The 15,167-nt window shown below is 40.2% G+C and overlaps 1 protein-coding gene across 1 annotated transcript in view; it reads right to left on the reverse strand.

Moving 5' to 3' along the window:
• The window catches only part of MCMDC2 (minichromosome maintenance domain containing 2), a gene marked incomplete at its 5' end in the record, with an annotated part of 2,309,393 nt that overhangs the window by 1,435,321 nt on the left and 858,905 nt on the right, over positions 1 to 15,167 (reverse strand). The gene's annotated exons all lie outside the window — the stretch shown is intronic.

Genomic DNA, 15,167 nt, shown 5'->3' on the forward strand with positions numbered 1-15,167 from the left:
ATTTACAGTAAACACCAGAGTTCAGTCACAGGAGGTATTAAAATAACACTGAAGGAAAGTTTCACACAATTATAGAAACAGTATTTAACTAGTTTCACTATCTATTCTTGGTTGACTAAAAGAATTACTGTTCCTACTTACTGAATAGAGCAAGGAAAAATGGGTGAGTGGTTCTTGTTATCAGATCCAAGACAGAATACAGAATGTTGTTGAGACTTCAGTCTCCTCTAATATTAAAACATTATTTCTGTACAGAATGACACCACATACATTTGGTCATCTGACTTCTAGTTCCCATGCAACCCCCACTGCCAGAAGCTGTCAGGGTTTAGCACCTACGTGTTACCATATATACACAGATAGAGCATTGCTCAGATGTGGTGCAGCTGCTGGAAGTCATAAAACCATTATACTCTTCCTACAGAAGCTACAACCTATTGTCTAGTACAGAAATTGCATCTCTGGCTCCCTTCAAAACTGTGGAATAACATATTTATGGCTTAACCCATAAAGTAATTTAATTTCAAGAATATTTTTTTTCCAAAGTCAGGTGGACTAACCTCTTCTCTCCCAGTATATGCTGTTACAATCTATACATTTAATTAAGTTACAATAATGCATGTACATTTCTTTTCTGTCTAGCAGGGAAACACTGTTGATACATTTTAACACAAGGAACTTTACAAATACATTTTTAAACACACTCATCTGTACAAATCAGTTTGATACACAAATGACATATAATTCTTAACAAAATACCAGCTAGCTGTGCTGGCATATGTTGCACATCCACTGCTCTACCTCTCCTGGCATGGCTGGCAGTACCTCCTATCGTCACAAGGACACAACAACCAGCCGGGTTCAAAAATCCCTGGCACCACCCCCATTCACTCTAACTACTGATTGGCTAATCCCAATTAGGGGAGCTCAAGAGTCAGAGTGATGTTTTTCTTCAGGACTTTTTCTCCATGAAAGGACTGAAGAATCTAACAATTCTGAATCACACAACTAATAATAGCAATAAAACATATAAAGTAGAAAACAAAAACAGCCGTACCCGAACTACAACTACATAAAAGTGTAGTGAGATGGAGGGTGGGTTTGGCTACTACAGTTGTGGGGAATTCAAATTTCTACTGTTATGGTTAAATGCGGTTCTACTATGTTCATCATGCACACTGCTGCAGTAGCCTTTAAGTTATATGGTCTGATTACCAAGGTGTATCCTACCTGGGAGGAGGAAGGATATGGCTCCAGGAGCCCTTGGAAATGGTCCCAGTAAAGTTAGACCTGGACCTTGAAAAGAAACCAGTTTGCAATGGTTTGTGAAAGTATATACATATGGCCATATAAGTGCCTCTAGAATGCTTCTAGAGTCCACCCCTTTCCAGTATGCTATCAAAGAAGACAAAGCTTTAGCAGACTGTGCCTTGATATTGCCTGGAATGGATTTGCCATGGTGGGAATAACAAAAAGGAATACCTGAAGGCAACCACCTGGAAACTGGCTGTTTAGGCACATGGTGTCCCCTTTTTTCTCCCTTGGTAAGAAACAAATAGTCAATCAGCTTTTCTAAAGGGCTTAGTTCTGTCAGGATAGTACCTGAGCTGCCTATGCACATCCAGAGTATGCAGGACCATTTCTCCCTAATTTTTAGATTCTGGGTAGAAAACTAGAAGACTGATGGTTTGATTCAGAATAAACTATAAAACCACTTTGGACATGAATCAGAGATTTGTTCTTAAAAGGACCCTTTCCTTGTGGAATATCAGACAGGACTCACCTACCATTAGATTTTTCAGCTCAGATAGTTATGCTTAACATCTGAACTCCTAGGGACCATAGGTGATGGAGATAGACTTCAAGGCATGGATCACAGTTAACATTTCCTTTAAGCAGATGTGGTTTGGTCATCTATCTGAAGGACTCCACTGACCTTGTACTTTTACTCCTCTGGAAAATGCTCCCTAAGCAAAATCTGATGCGTCTTTGGTGACAGATTGGTTTGGGGTCTGAGGAGAGAAGGGGAGACATGGATTCAGTTGAATTTGTTGTTTACGCCAGTGCAGTTCCCTTTTTATAAAGCCCACATTTGGAATTTAATACTACATAAAATGCAAATTCTGGGCCCGTGTGTTTTTATTTTTTGAAACTATAGTATCTTTCTTATGTGTAATCAGGGTGGAGGAATCATAAGAATTATTAAAGCTATTAACCCTGGGATCAGGAGAAATTCTCTTGCAGAAGTCTGAGACTGATTTCAGAAGCTCAGGAAAAAAATGCAGATACAAATACACATTCTCTGGTTTTCAAAAGGACTTCTAAAAAGAAGAATCTATAAGGCAACCCAGAAACACAATCCTATGAAATGAAGTGAAGGAAAATTTTGTAATATTTGTCTAGAAGCCTAAATTGGTCAAAAGAGACAAACAAAAGTTATGTATTTACCATGATGATAGGTTTGTGTTGTCCTCTTCCTTCCTCCTCAACTGATGGGTCTTCAGATCTGTTTAGATCCAACATCATCCACTCTCAGAGTTTTGGATCCAAGGTTCAGGATCCTCCCCTTACCAGCATTCCCCTCTGTCACTGGAATATCTCAAATTCAGTTTGCCTGCCTATTATAAAAACATACATACATATAGATATTTATATATCTTAGGAACCCAAAATACACATATATCCAGAATATAGACCCTAACTGTAATATGGCAATGCTTCAGCAGGTCAGTGTGGTCAAACCAGAGCTAAAGGAGAAAATGACAGTTTGGTGAGGGAGAGAAGGGAGGGAAATTTGAGGATGAAAGATGACAACATGGATCTATCATTATAGTAAGTACATAACTTTCATAGCCAATGTTATCTCTTTCGTCCATCCTCAACTGAAGGGATAGAGTCCCCATCTACTAAAAACCTTGGCAGGTCTCTTGGAAGAATATTCCAGAGGCTGGCTGAACAAAAGGAAGCTTGAGACCTAGAGTGTAAATCCAACTTGTAATGGGATATAAATGTATGCTCATTGGATCCAGTAGCTGCTGTGTAAATATCATCAATAGGTACCTTTGAAAAGTAGGCTGTAGAAATAGCGACTGCCTTTTTAGAGTGGGTCTTGGGATTACCAGTCAATGTCAGACCTCTTTCCTTATATACATGTGAGATCCATTCAGACAGCTGATAGAGAAACAGTCACGTCTGACACTTCTGTTCCCAATTTAACTGAAGAAAAGATCACAAAAAGTTTGTCTGTCTTTCTAATAGATTTAGTATGTTGAAAGTAGAATCTGAGTTGTTGAGGAAAGTCCATCAGATGTAAAATGTATTCTCCTTGATTAGAAAATTGTGGAACAGAAACAGGAAGATTAATGGCTTCATTCAAAGTAAACTCTGAAGCCACCTTGGGAAGAATGGTAAGGTTAGTGATAAGCAGTACCATGTCCTTATGAAAAAACAAGTAAGGTGGTTTGCAGGAGACACCTTTGAGTTCTGATATTCTTCAAGTGGAAGGTAATAGCCATCAGAAAAAGCATCTTCCAAGAAATTTCAGTTGACAGTTGCCGTAGGCTCAAAAGGGAGTCTTGTCTGTATCCCTGCTAGATGCCCATACAGAGAATCTCTTCCATTTGCTTTTGTACACTTTCCTTGTAGAAGGTTTCTGTGAAGATGTCAGAAAATGTCAACTTGAGATGAAGGCCTGGACTGCCTGACATCATTGGAAGTTATGTACTTCAAAACAAAAATGTAGCCAGCAGAGAAGGTGGAAATCAAAGATTTAATACAAAATCACATAACTAGGTAGAGGGTAGTAAGCCGAACTACCAGTCCCAAACCGGTTTCAGCTGTAATAGTCTTTTTCAGTGAGCAGACATGAGCCAATAGAAACCATTCATATATATATAAATATATATATATATATATATATATATATATATATATATATATATATATATATATATATATATAGTTCCATTCAGAAGCCTGAAACATCATAAGCCTGAAAATCAAAATCCTGAAACCAAAAGCCTGAAAATTCAGAATCCTGAAAACTCAAAATCCTGAAAGCCCAAAATCCTGAAAGACCAAAATCCTGAAACTCAAAATCCTGAAAACACAAAATAGACATACTGATGTCATTGTGGCTTTGCTATTGTTAGCCCTGTGGTGTTAGGTCATGCGTTGGGGTCAGGTAAGTGTGTGTTAGTTTTATTTTAGGGTTAGGGCGGTTTAAGTGAGTTAGGGTTAGAGCAGGTTAGGCATGTATGCAATAGTGACAAATATTGGGGTTAGGCAGTTTAAGTGAGTTAGGTTAGAGTGTGGGTCAGGTGAGTGTGCAATAGTGACGGACGTTAGGGTTAGGGTCAGGGTCAGTTGGTAGATATTAGTGTCTTTATAGTGACATATTAGCATTATTTGTGTTTCAGGATTTTGAGTTTCAGGATTTTGGTCTTTCAGGATTTTGGGCTTTCAGGATTTTGAGTTTTCAGGATTCTGAATTTTCAGGCTTTTGGTTTCAGGATTTTGATTTTCAGGCTTATGATGTTTCAGGCTTCTGAATGGGAACCATATATATATATATATATATATATATATATATATATATATATATATATATATATATATATATATATATATATATAGTATCACAAAGACAGTTCATTGGTGCATTCAAAATTGGTCATTAAGCCCAGGTGGGAACAAAGCCCCTAATTTAATAATCCATTTGTGTTCCTTAAAGTTGAGTAAATCATGCCATCCTGATTTATCCCTACATTTCCCTACAATGCAATCAATGACAGTAAAATAAAAAGATGCAGAATTATGTTTACATACATGTTTATACAGAGCATTATTAGGACACTTATTCCTAATATCACTAAGATGCTCCCCAATCCTGAGACGAAAAGGTCTAGAGATTTGTCCCACATAGAATGAGGAGCATGTACATGTGACTAAATAGATGACCCACTCTGTACTACAGTTAGCCCAGAAGTTAATATTGAAGACTTCTGACGTATTACGACTACTGAATTCCCTCATATGTTGAACCTTGTTGTAATATGTACAGTGACCACATGGTATGCAGCCCAACACTGGGCCACCTGTGAGTGTACATTGTGTGGGAACAATAGAGCTAGGTCCCACCCTCTTATAATGGCTAAAAAGGGAACCCAATGTATGTCCTCTCCTAAATGAAAAAGAGCATCTGTCACCCAAAAAAGGGTGTAATCTCTCCTCGGCCATAAGAATGTTCCAATGTCTATTGATGATATTCATAAACCCACATGTATTACATCCATATGTGGTCACCAGATGAACCAGAGGATTAGATAAATCTCCTTGTTTGTCCTTTTATTGTAACAAATGAGTTCTATCTTGATTGGAAGCCTAGTGACAAACAGTGCTGATAGTACCAGAAGGGTAACCTCTCTCACGGAAATGATGTATCAAATCATCCCTGGTATTTTCAAATGTTTGCTGGCTTGAACAGATCCTTTTGACTCTGAGGAATTGTGATTTAGGGATATTCCAGATGATATGTCGGGGGTGAAAGCTCGTTGCATGCAAAAGTGAGTTGTACTCGGGGAATTTCCTGAAAACCCGGGTAGCTAGGGTATCATCAGGATTCCTGCTAACCTCAACATCAAGGAAAACAATTTTCAATTTATGAAAATTCAGTTTAAACTCAATTCCCCATATGTTATCATTATGATAGCCAATAAACTCATGTAAGTAAGTTTCATCCGACTTCCACACCACCCAACAATCATCCAGATATCACCTCCAAATGTCTAATTCATCAATATATAAATTGTGACTAGAGTCATAAATAATAACCTCCTCAGTATAAGCCATAAATAGGTCAGCATAAATGGGTGCAAAAGAGGCACCCATTGCTGTACCTTTGACCTGCCAAAAACATTGGTCCCAGAAGTAGAATACGTTACTGGTAAGAACATATTCAGCCAGGCATACTAAAAAAGTATTAAAGCCTGGTTGGTATAAACCAGATCTTCCCAACCAAAAATCTAAAGCCTGCAAACCTGCCCAGTGGGGAATGTTTGTATAGAGAGAGGTTACATCCAAGGTACATAACAGCCAATGGGGCTCCAATTGCATTTCAGGAATAATATCCAAAAAATGAGTTGTGTCCTGAATTCTGGCCCGTACTATGGGTAGTAGTGGTTTAAGATAATGTGTCAAATATTCGGAAAGAGATTCAGTAATGGATCCCTGCCCTGATATTATTGGTCTTCCAGGAGGACATCTGGCGTCCTTACGTATTTTGGGTAGAAGGTAAAAATACTGTTTGCATGGGGATGAAACTAGCAACTGGTGTCTAACTGACTCCATGACGATGCCCTCTTCCTGAGCCCGTATCAGAAAAGAATAAATTTTTGTCTTAAAATGACTAGTTGGGTCCAATGGCATAGCCATATAATACTTGTTGTCACCCAGTTGTCTTAATGCTTCTTCATTATAGTTGACACAATCCTAAATCACTACTGCCCCACCCTTATCTGCTTATACAATAACAATTTCTTTATTGTTCTTGAGATCCTCTATGCATTGTACCTCCTCTTTGGAAAGATTGTTATAGGATACCTGAAAATCCCTGAGGTTACAATGTAGATCCTTTAAGACATTGGCCTGAAAAGTGGATACTAAATGTGACATAGGTGGAGTGAAAGTAGATCTTTTATATCTAAATTCTGGAACTTCCTGAATAGTGTCATTTTCAAAAAACGATTTTAGATTGAGTAAATGACAGAAATTGACCACATTCTGTGCTAGAGTATATTCTGGAACAAAAACGCCGGGGACAAAATTAAGGCCTTTATTTAGAACTTTAATTTGCAAATCGGAGAGGTGTACAGAGGAGATGTTTTGTACATTCATACAATTAGTTAGTGTTCTATCATCAGTTGTAACAGACCTTCCAAACCCTCCACTGGTTTGGTGTTTTTTGTGCTTCCTCCCCCCGTGTCTGTACTTGAACCCAAAGGGTGTGACAAACTCCTTTTGCAATCAGGTGAGGCATCTGTATGGTTGCCCTGGGGCGACCCTAAGGGTGGGGTGGTAGTGATTCAGGATTGTGTCAACTATAATGAAGAAGCATTAAGACAGCTGGGCGACAACATGTATTATATGGCTATGCCATTGGACCCAACTAGTCATTTTAAGACAAAAATTGATTACTTTTTGATATGGGCTCAGGAAGAGGGCATCATCCTGGAGTCGGTTAGATACCAGTTGCTAGTTTCATCCCCGTGCAAACAGTATTTTTACCTTCTACCCAAAATACATAAGGACACCAGATGCCCTCCTGGAAGACCAATAGTATCAGGGTGGAGATCCATTACTGAACCTTTTTTCGAATATTTGACACATTATCTTAAACCACTACTACCCATGGTATGGGCCAGAATTCAGGACACAACTCAATTTTTGGATATTATTTCTGACATGCAATTGGAGCCCCATTGGCTGTTGTGTACCTTGGATGTAACCTCTCTCTATACAAACATTCCCCACTGGGCAGGTTTGCAGGCTTTGGAATTTTGGTTGGGAAGATCTGGTTTATACCAACCAGGCTTTAATACTTTTTTAGTATGCCTGGCTGAATATGTTCTTACCAGTAACATATTCTACTTCCGGGACCATTGTTTTTGGCAGGTCAAAGGTACAGTAATGGGTGCCTCTTTTGCACCCATTTATGCTGACCTATTTATGGCTTAAATTGAGGAGGTTATTATTTATGACTCTAGTCACAATTTATATATTGATAAATTAGACATTGGAGGCGATATCTGGATGATTTTTGGGTGGTGTGGAAGTCGGATGAAACTTACTTACATGAGTTTATTGGCTATCTTAATGATAACATATGGGGAATTGAGTTTAAAGTGAATTTTCATATATCAAAAATTGTTTTCCTTGATGTTGAGGTTAGCAGGAATCCTGATGATACCCTAGATACCCGGGTTTTCAGGAAATTCCCCGAGTACAACTCACTTTTGCATGCAACGAGCTTTCACCCCGACATATCATCCGGAATATCCCTAAATCACAATTCCTCAGAGTCAAAAGGATCTGTTCAAGCCAGCAAACATTTGAAAATACCAGGAATGATTTGATACATCGTTTCCGTGATAGAGGTTACCCTTCTGGTACTATCAGCACTGCTTGTCACTAGGCTTCCAATCAAGATATAACTCATTTGTTACAATATAAGAACAAACAAAGAAATTTATCTAATCCTCTGGTTTGTCTGGTGTGCACATATGGACATAATACATGTGGGTTCATGAATATCATCAATAGATATTGGAACATTCTTATGGCCAAGGAGAGATTACACCCTTTTTTGGGTGACAGATGCTCTTTTTCATTTAGGAGAGGATGTACATTGGGTTCCCTTTTTAGCCATTATAAGAGGGTGGGACCTAGCTCTATTGTTCCCACTCAACGTACACTCACAGGTGGCCCAGTGTTGGGCTGCATACCATGTAGTCACTGTACATATTGCAACAAGGTTCAACATATGAGGGAATTCAGTAGTAGTAATACATCAGAAGTCTTCAATGTTAACTTCTGGGCTAACTGTAGTACAGAGTGGGTCATCTATTTAGTCACATGTACATGCTCCTCATTCTATGTGGGACAAATCTCTAGACCTTTTCATCTCTGGATTGGGGAGCATCTTAGTGATATTAGGAATAAGCGTCCTAATAATGCTCTGTATAAACATGCATGTAAACATAACTCTGCATCTTTTTATTTTACTGTCATTTATGGCATTGTAGGGAAATGTAGGGATAAATCAGGATGGCATGATTTGCTCAACTTTAAGGAACACAAATGGATTATTAAATTAGGGGCTTTGTTCCCACCTTGGCTTAATGACCAATTTTAAATGCACCAATGAACTGTTTTTGTGATACTATATATATATATATATATATATATATATATATATAAATGGTTTCTATTGGCTCATGTTTACTCATTGAAGAAGGCTATTACAGCCGAAACCGGTTTGGGACAGGTAGTTGGGCTTACTACCCTCTACCTAGTTATGTGATTTTGTATTAAATTTTTGATTTCCACCTTCTCTGCTGGCTACATTTTTGTTTTGATGCGCTGACTTTACAGCCGTGCAGTTGCCGTACATGCACCACGTTGCTTCCAAGTTATGTACTTACCATAACGATACAACCTTTCACTCCAGTCCTTCCAATACGACATATGGGACCTCGAGCCACTCAGATCTGATCCAGCAAATTCCATGCTCCAGCCTTGAGCTCTTCAAAATCATAATGTCCTGCTCCCCCCTAACTACCCAAGATTGAGTTTGATGTATGAACATAAATGCTTTGGGTCAAAGAATGAGACGTGATCTTGAAGGTCTTTAGATTAGCGGGAGGAAGACAGGCAGGTTGTTGTACTGAATGGACTGAAATGAAAGGATAGTAAATACATAACTTTTGTATCTCATTAATTCAGTCTGTCTGGGCTGACATATGGGTCAGAATCCCTAGCTACAGAGACCCGAGTGGCCTCATGACAGAAGACCTTTCAGAATGGAAACTCCAAAGGAGGCTCTGGCTCTAGAAATACAGTCCAACTTGTAGCGCTTAATGAAAGTGTGTGAGGAAGACCAAGTCATTGCTTGACAAATGTCATCTAGGGAATGAGATTTGAAAAATGTCACAGAAGCTGCCATGGCTCTAGTAAAATGAGTCTTGGGCTTGTTATATATTGATTTGTTATGGAATAAATAAACAGAGGAAATGCAGTTGGATAACCATTGAGACAGTGAAATTTTGACTACTTTCTATCCAGTTTGTTATGAGCAAACAACACAAAATCTGGTCAACATTCCTGAAGGGTCATCTGTGAAGATAGAAATGGAGCTGTCTGTGAACACCCAGTGTATGCACAATGTAATCTCTTTTATTCTGGTAGCTAGGAAAGAATATGGGTAGATGCATGGATTGTGAAAAACTGGTCTCAGAGGCCACATTTGAAACAAAGGAGGGATTAGCCATCAGGGTAACCCTATCCTTGTGAAATACAGTACAGGAAGATAGAAAGGATAGGGTGTGAAGTTCCAAAATCCTCCTAGCTGAAGTGATAGCCACCAGGAATATATTTTTGTAGGACAGGAGTTTTAAGTCTGCAGATGTAGCTAGCTCAGACAGAGACATAGATAAGGCTTCCAAAATAAAATTCAAATGCCAAGGTGGTATAGGATCCTTGATAGGAGGTCAGTAAAGGAAGGTGCCTTTGAGGAAGGCCTTACATAACTTTTTAATTTCTTTAAGTCTTTTGGGGTTCTAATACCATGACGGGAATGGACCCCATTCCTAAGTCAAAGTACAATTAAAGTTCATGAAATTAGTATTGGTTCAATCTTTGATGTCAGCCAGTATGATCTTCGCAGCACCTGCAATGTGCCCAGTAATGACACTTTCTGCAGTTCATGTGGAGTTACATTATTGGTAGCATATCTAAATACAATTACAAATTCTTTTTTATAAGACCTGTTGCTCGTACTACTATTGGAACTGTCTGGGTATCTTTCTTCCACATTGCTCTCGTTTCTGCCTGCAGATCCTGATATTTTATGACTTTGTGTCTCTCTGTACACAATACACTGTAGTCATTGTGTGTGGCAATTTCAGTAATCAATGCTACTCTTGTCTTCTTTTCTTGGACCACTGTATCCAGTTTTCTAGCATCTATCTTTTGAACTGTTTGTAATGGATGATTCCATGTGATGTAAACTTCTTCATTTTCTATGATGCTTTGTGGATCATGTTTACAGTGTTTTTCAGCCACTTCAATACCATAATGTTTGCACAATCCCCAGTGCAAAAATCTCACCACATTATTATGCCTTTCAGTATACAGTCCTTCTGCCATTAGTATGTCGCAACCAGCAATGAGGTGTGCAACTGTTTCCAATTCGGTTTTACAAAACCTACATTTTTCTGTTTATCTCACATGTTCAATGGACTTTAATAACTATTTTACAGAAGTCATTCTAACCCTAGCTAATACTTTACCACCCATCACCATGCCACCATTACATACCAATAATACTATAACTCCAACCTTTCATATTCAACCTGTACCCACATCCCTCATTTCCAACCTCCTTCAAAAACGTAATCCATGCTCCCCTTCTGCTGACTGTCTTCCAGCAGAATTCCTGCAAATTGCAGCTAAAGAAATTGCCTATCCCATCTCCATCCTTATAAATAGAACAATTTTAGGAAGCAAAATCCCTTCCATATGGAAAGTATCTCACATCATCCCTCTACACAAAGGTGGATCATCTACCGAGCTCTCCAACTTTCGGCCTATCGCCTTACTCTCTCTAGCTAAAATAATGGAAAAGTGCATACACAAACAACTACTTGCCCACCTTCTCCATAACAATTTACTTGCAGACTGCCAGCATGGTTTTAGACCATTTCATAGCACAACAACTGCCCTGCTATCATTTTCTGACTCCATAAACAAAAATCGTAACAAGAATACTTTCTCCTCTGCACTGTTTATTGACCTCTCAAAAGCCTTCGATATGGTGAACCATAACATGCTTATTGACATATTAAAAGCCCAATCACTCGATACACAAGCACTACATTGGTTTAAATCCTACCTTGAAAACAGACAGCAAGCAGTACTTTGGGACAATACTCTTTCTACTTCCCTCCCTGTAAATATTGGAGTACCACAAGGCTCTATATTAGGACCCCTTCTCTTTTCATTGTTTATTAATGATCTGCATACTAAAATTCCTCAAGCCACCTGCATACAATATGCAGATGACTCGACTTTAATTTGTTCAGCCAAGTCCATAACCTCTCTCCAGTCCCTCACTCAAACAGTATTTAACAGTGTCGAAAATTGGTTTATGCAACACTGTCTCCTTTTAAACCCCAAAAAAAACAAAATTATTGCTCTTTGCTCCTACTCATAAGTCACCTCATCCACACTTCACAGTCACCTCTAGAAATGCAACTAACATATCCCCTGACACTATAACCCATCTACTGGGAGTAACAATTGATAACAACCTTAGCTATGATGACCATATTAATGCTACAATAAAGTCTGTCAACAAAAAACTAGGCACCCTTTACAGAATCAAACCCTTCCTTACCCCTTCAGCCAGAATCACTATTGCCCAGACTCACCTAATCTCTACCCTTTTCTATGCTTCTGCGATATATACCAACCTATCTAGAAACAACCTCACCAAACTTTCTACTAGTTATAATAGCATAGCCAAATTTGCCACTGGCACCCCTTTCAGAACTCACCACTGTCACAACCTCAAACAACTGGGATGGTTAGAACTGCAGAACCTACTACTTTGTCAACAACTTGTTATCACCCAAAGGATCCTTTATCACCCTAATAATACCCCAATCCTTACTAAGCTGATTACCCCCTACAAAAATCTTGCAACTCTACGCTCAGCTAACAAAATTCTAGTCTCCACTATTAAATCTAAAAACAAACCTGGGGACTCACTTTTCGCCAACACAGTACAAAAAGCTGGAACCAGCTTCCTAGTGAACTTTCATCTCTTGCTTCACTCATCTCTTTACAAAGCATCTTAAAGAATATCTTAAAAATCACTGGCTTTGCCCCTGCTCTAACCCAAACTGATATACCCTGACTGTTGTTCTATGTCTCATACCTGTAAAAAAAAAATATATATATATCTATATATATATATATATATATATATATATATATATATATATATATATATATATATAAAATAAGAAGTTATGTACTCACCATAACGTTCCATCTGAGTAGGTGGCTTCATTTGTCTGCAACCGGTGGGTCTTGGATCTGATATCGGATCCGAGCCGGCAACTTGTTTCATAGCTAATGGATCCGAGCTCCTAGCTCCTCCCCTCACCCATAATCCCCTGCCAACCCTCCATGACCTCAGATCAAGTTTACCCCTCTATAGATACCCAAAAAGGGTATTCCAATAAACAATCTACATAGATCCATTATGAAGGCCAGTGGGAAGGAGGGGGGATGGTTGCAGACAAATGAAGCACCTACTCAGATGGAACGTTATGGTGAGTACATAACTTCTTAATCTGAAGTAGGGACTTCATTTCTCAGCAACCTGTGGGACAGAGTCCGCAGCTACCTGTATCTTGGGTGGCCATCATGGAAGGATATTGCGGAGCACCACAGAGCCAAAGGATGCTCTCCCTCTAGAAATTACGTCCAGTTTGTAGTGGTTAATAAAGGTATGAGATGAGGCCCAAGTGGCTGCCGAACAAATATCATCCAACGGAACTCTAGATTTGAAGGCAGCAGAAGTAGAGATGGAACGAGTGGAATGTGCGTGAACTCCTCCAGGTGCGGGTCTCCCAGAAGCTTGGTACGCTAAAAGAATACATTGGGAAATCCAGTGTGACAAGGAGATTTTTGAGACTGCTTTCCCCAAATTGAATTTGGCAAAGGAAATGAACAGCTGGTCGGATTGCCTGTGACCAGCAGTCCTATGAGTATAAAAACGTAGCTGCCTATGAACATCTAATGAGTGCAGCTTGTACTCTCCTTTATTCTGATATTTAGGAAAGAAGACCGGTAGATTTATGGATTGATTTATATTGGTTTCTGATGCTATTTTGGGGAGGAAGGAGGATTGGTCCTGAGGTACACTCTGTCCGGATGAAAAATCAAGTAAGGAGGCTTCACAGAAAGGGCTTGAAGTTCAAACTCTTTCGCTGAAGTAATGGCTACAAGGAATGCTGTTTTCCAGGACAAGTATTTGAGATCCACTGAAGTGGCAGGCTCAAATGGGGGAGCAGTTAGGGCTTGAAGAACTAGTGAAAGATCCCAAGGGGGTACGGCTTCTTTGATAGGGGGTCTGAGCAGAAAAGTACCCTTGAGAAAGGTTTTACACAATTTGGCCGACATCAAGGGCCCTGTGTCATGTCCCACATGGTAATGGGAGATGGCCGCTAATTGTACTTTGACGGTTGAGCAACTAGCGCCTTCCTGAAAAAGTCCGGTTAGGAAGTCTAGTATGGATGGAAGAGGGGCCGTAAAGGGATCTAGATTATGATGCTCCGCCCAGACGGAAAACCATTTCCATTTACTGTGGTACACTTTTCTGGTGGAAGGTTTATGCGCTGCCACGAGGATGGCTTTGACTGGTGAAGAGATACCGGGAGTCCTAGCTATGAGTGGAACTGGAGCAACCAAGCTGTCAGCTTCAGACTGTCCAGATTTGGGGTCAACAAGCCCGACGGATGGGAGATTAGATCCGGACTGGGATCCAGAATCCAGGGGGGGATTTACTAGGTGAGACCACAGGTAAGGGAACCAAGTTTGCCAAGGCCAGAATGGGGCAATGAGGATCATCCTGCTTCCCAACCGCGAGGCTTTCTGTAAGAGCTGTAGCGTCAGGGGTAGAGGAGGATAGGCATAAAGTGGACCGGGCGGCCAAGCATGCACCAGAGCGTCTCTTGGAGTTTTCCCTGGAGGGGGAATCAGAGCGAAGAAATTGTCTCATTTGGTGTTTGAGGGAGAGGCAAAGAGATCACAGCAGGGTTGCCCCCATATTGCGAATATCTGCTTCGCTACTAGTGGGTTGAGAGACCACTCGTAAGGGGAAAGAATGGTGTGGCTGAGTTTGTCCGCTAGGATGTTGGCCTGCCCCGGAATGTGTGTTGCAATTAGAAAGCGGTTGGTGGAAATCGCCCATTCCCACACTCTCATGGCTTCGCGGCATGGAGGGTAAGACCTGGTTTCCCCCTGTTTGTTGATGTACCAGACAACAGACATGTTGTCCGACTGAATTGCAATAGTTCCTATGGGGAGGAGATTCTGAAGTGCTTGCAACGCGTACAGCACCGCTCTCATCTCCAGAACGTTGATATGCAGGGAGGTCTCTGTATCGTTCCACGTGCCTTGGACTGTCCTGCCTGAATAATGCCCCCCCCCACCCGAGGCGGGAGGCGTCCGTGGTCACTGTGGCAAGAAGGGGAGGAGTGCAGAAGGGTCGGCCCGTATGGAGATCCAGGTCATGAAGCCACCATAACAGGGCCCTCCTGCAAGCCTTGCTGATAGCGATGGGGTGATGGAGAGGAAAAGACTGAAAGGACCATTGCACT

The sequence above is a fragment of the Protopterus annectens genome, chromosome 3.part1, assembly GCF_019279795.1.
Source record: "Protopterus annectens isolate FY-2018-M chromosome 3.part1, PAN1.0, whole genome shotgun sequence".
NCBI classification, from domain to species: domain Eukaryota; kingdom Metazoa; phylum Chordata; order Ceratodontiformes; family Protopteridae; genus Protopterus; species Protopterus annectens.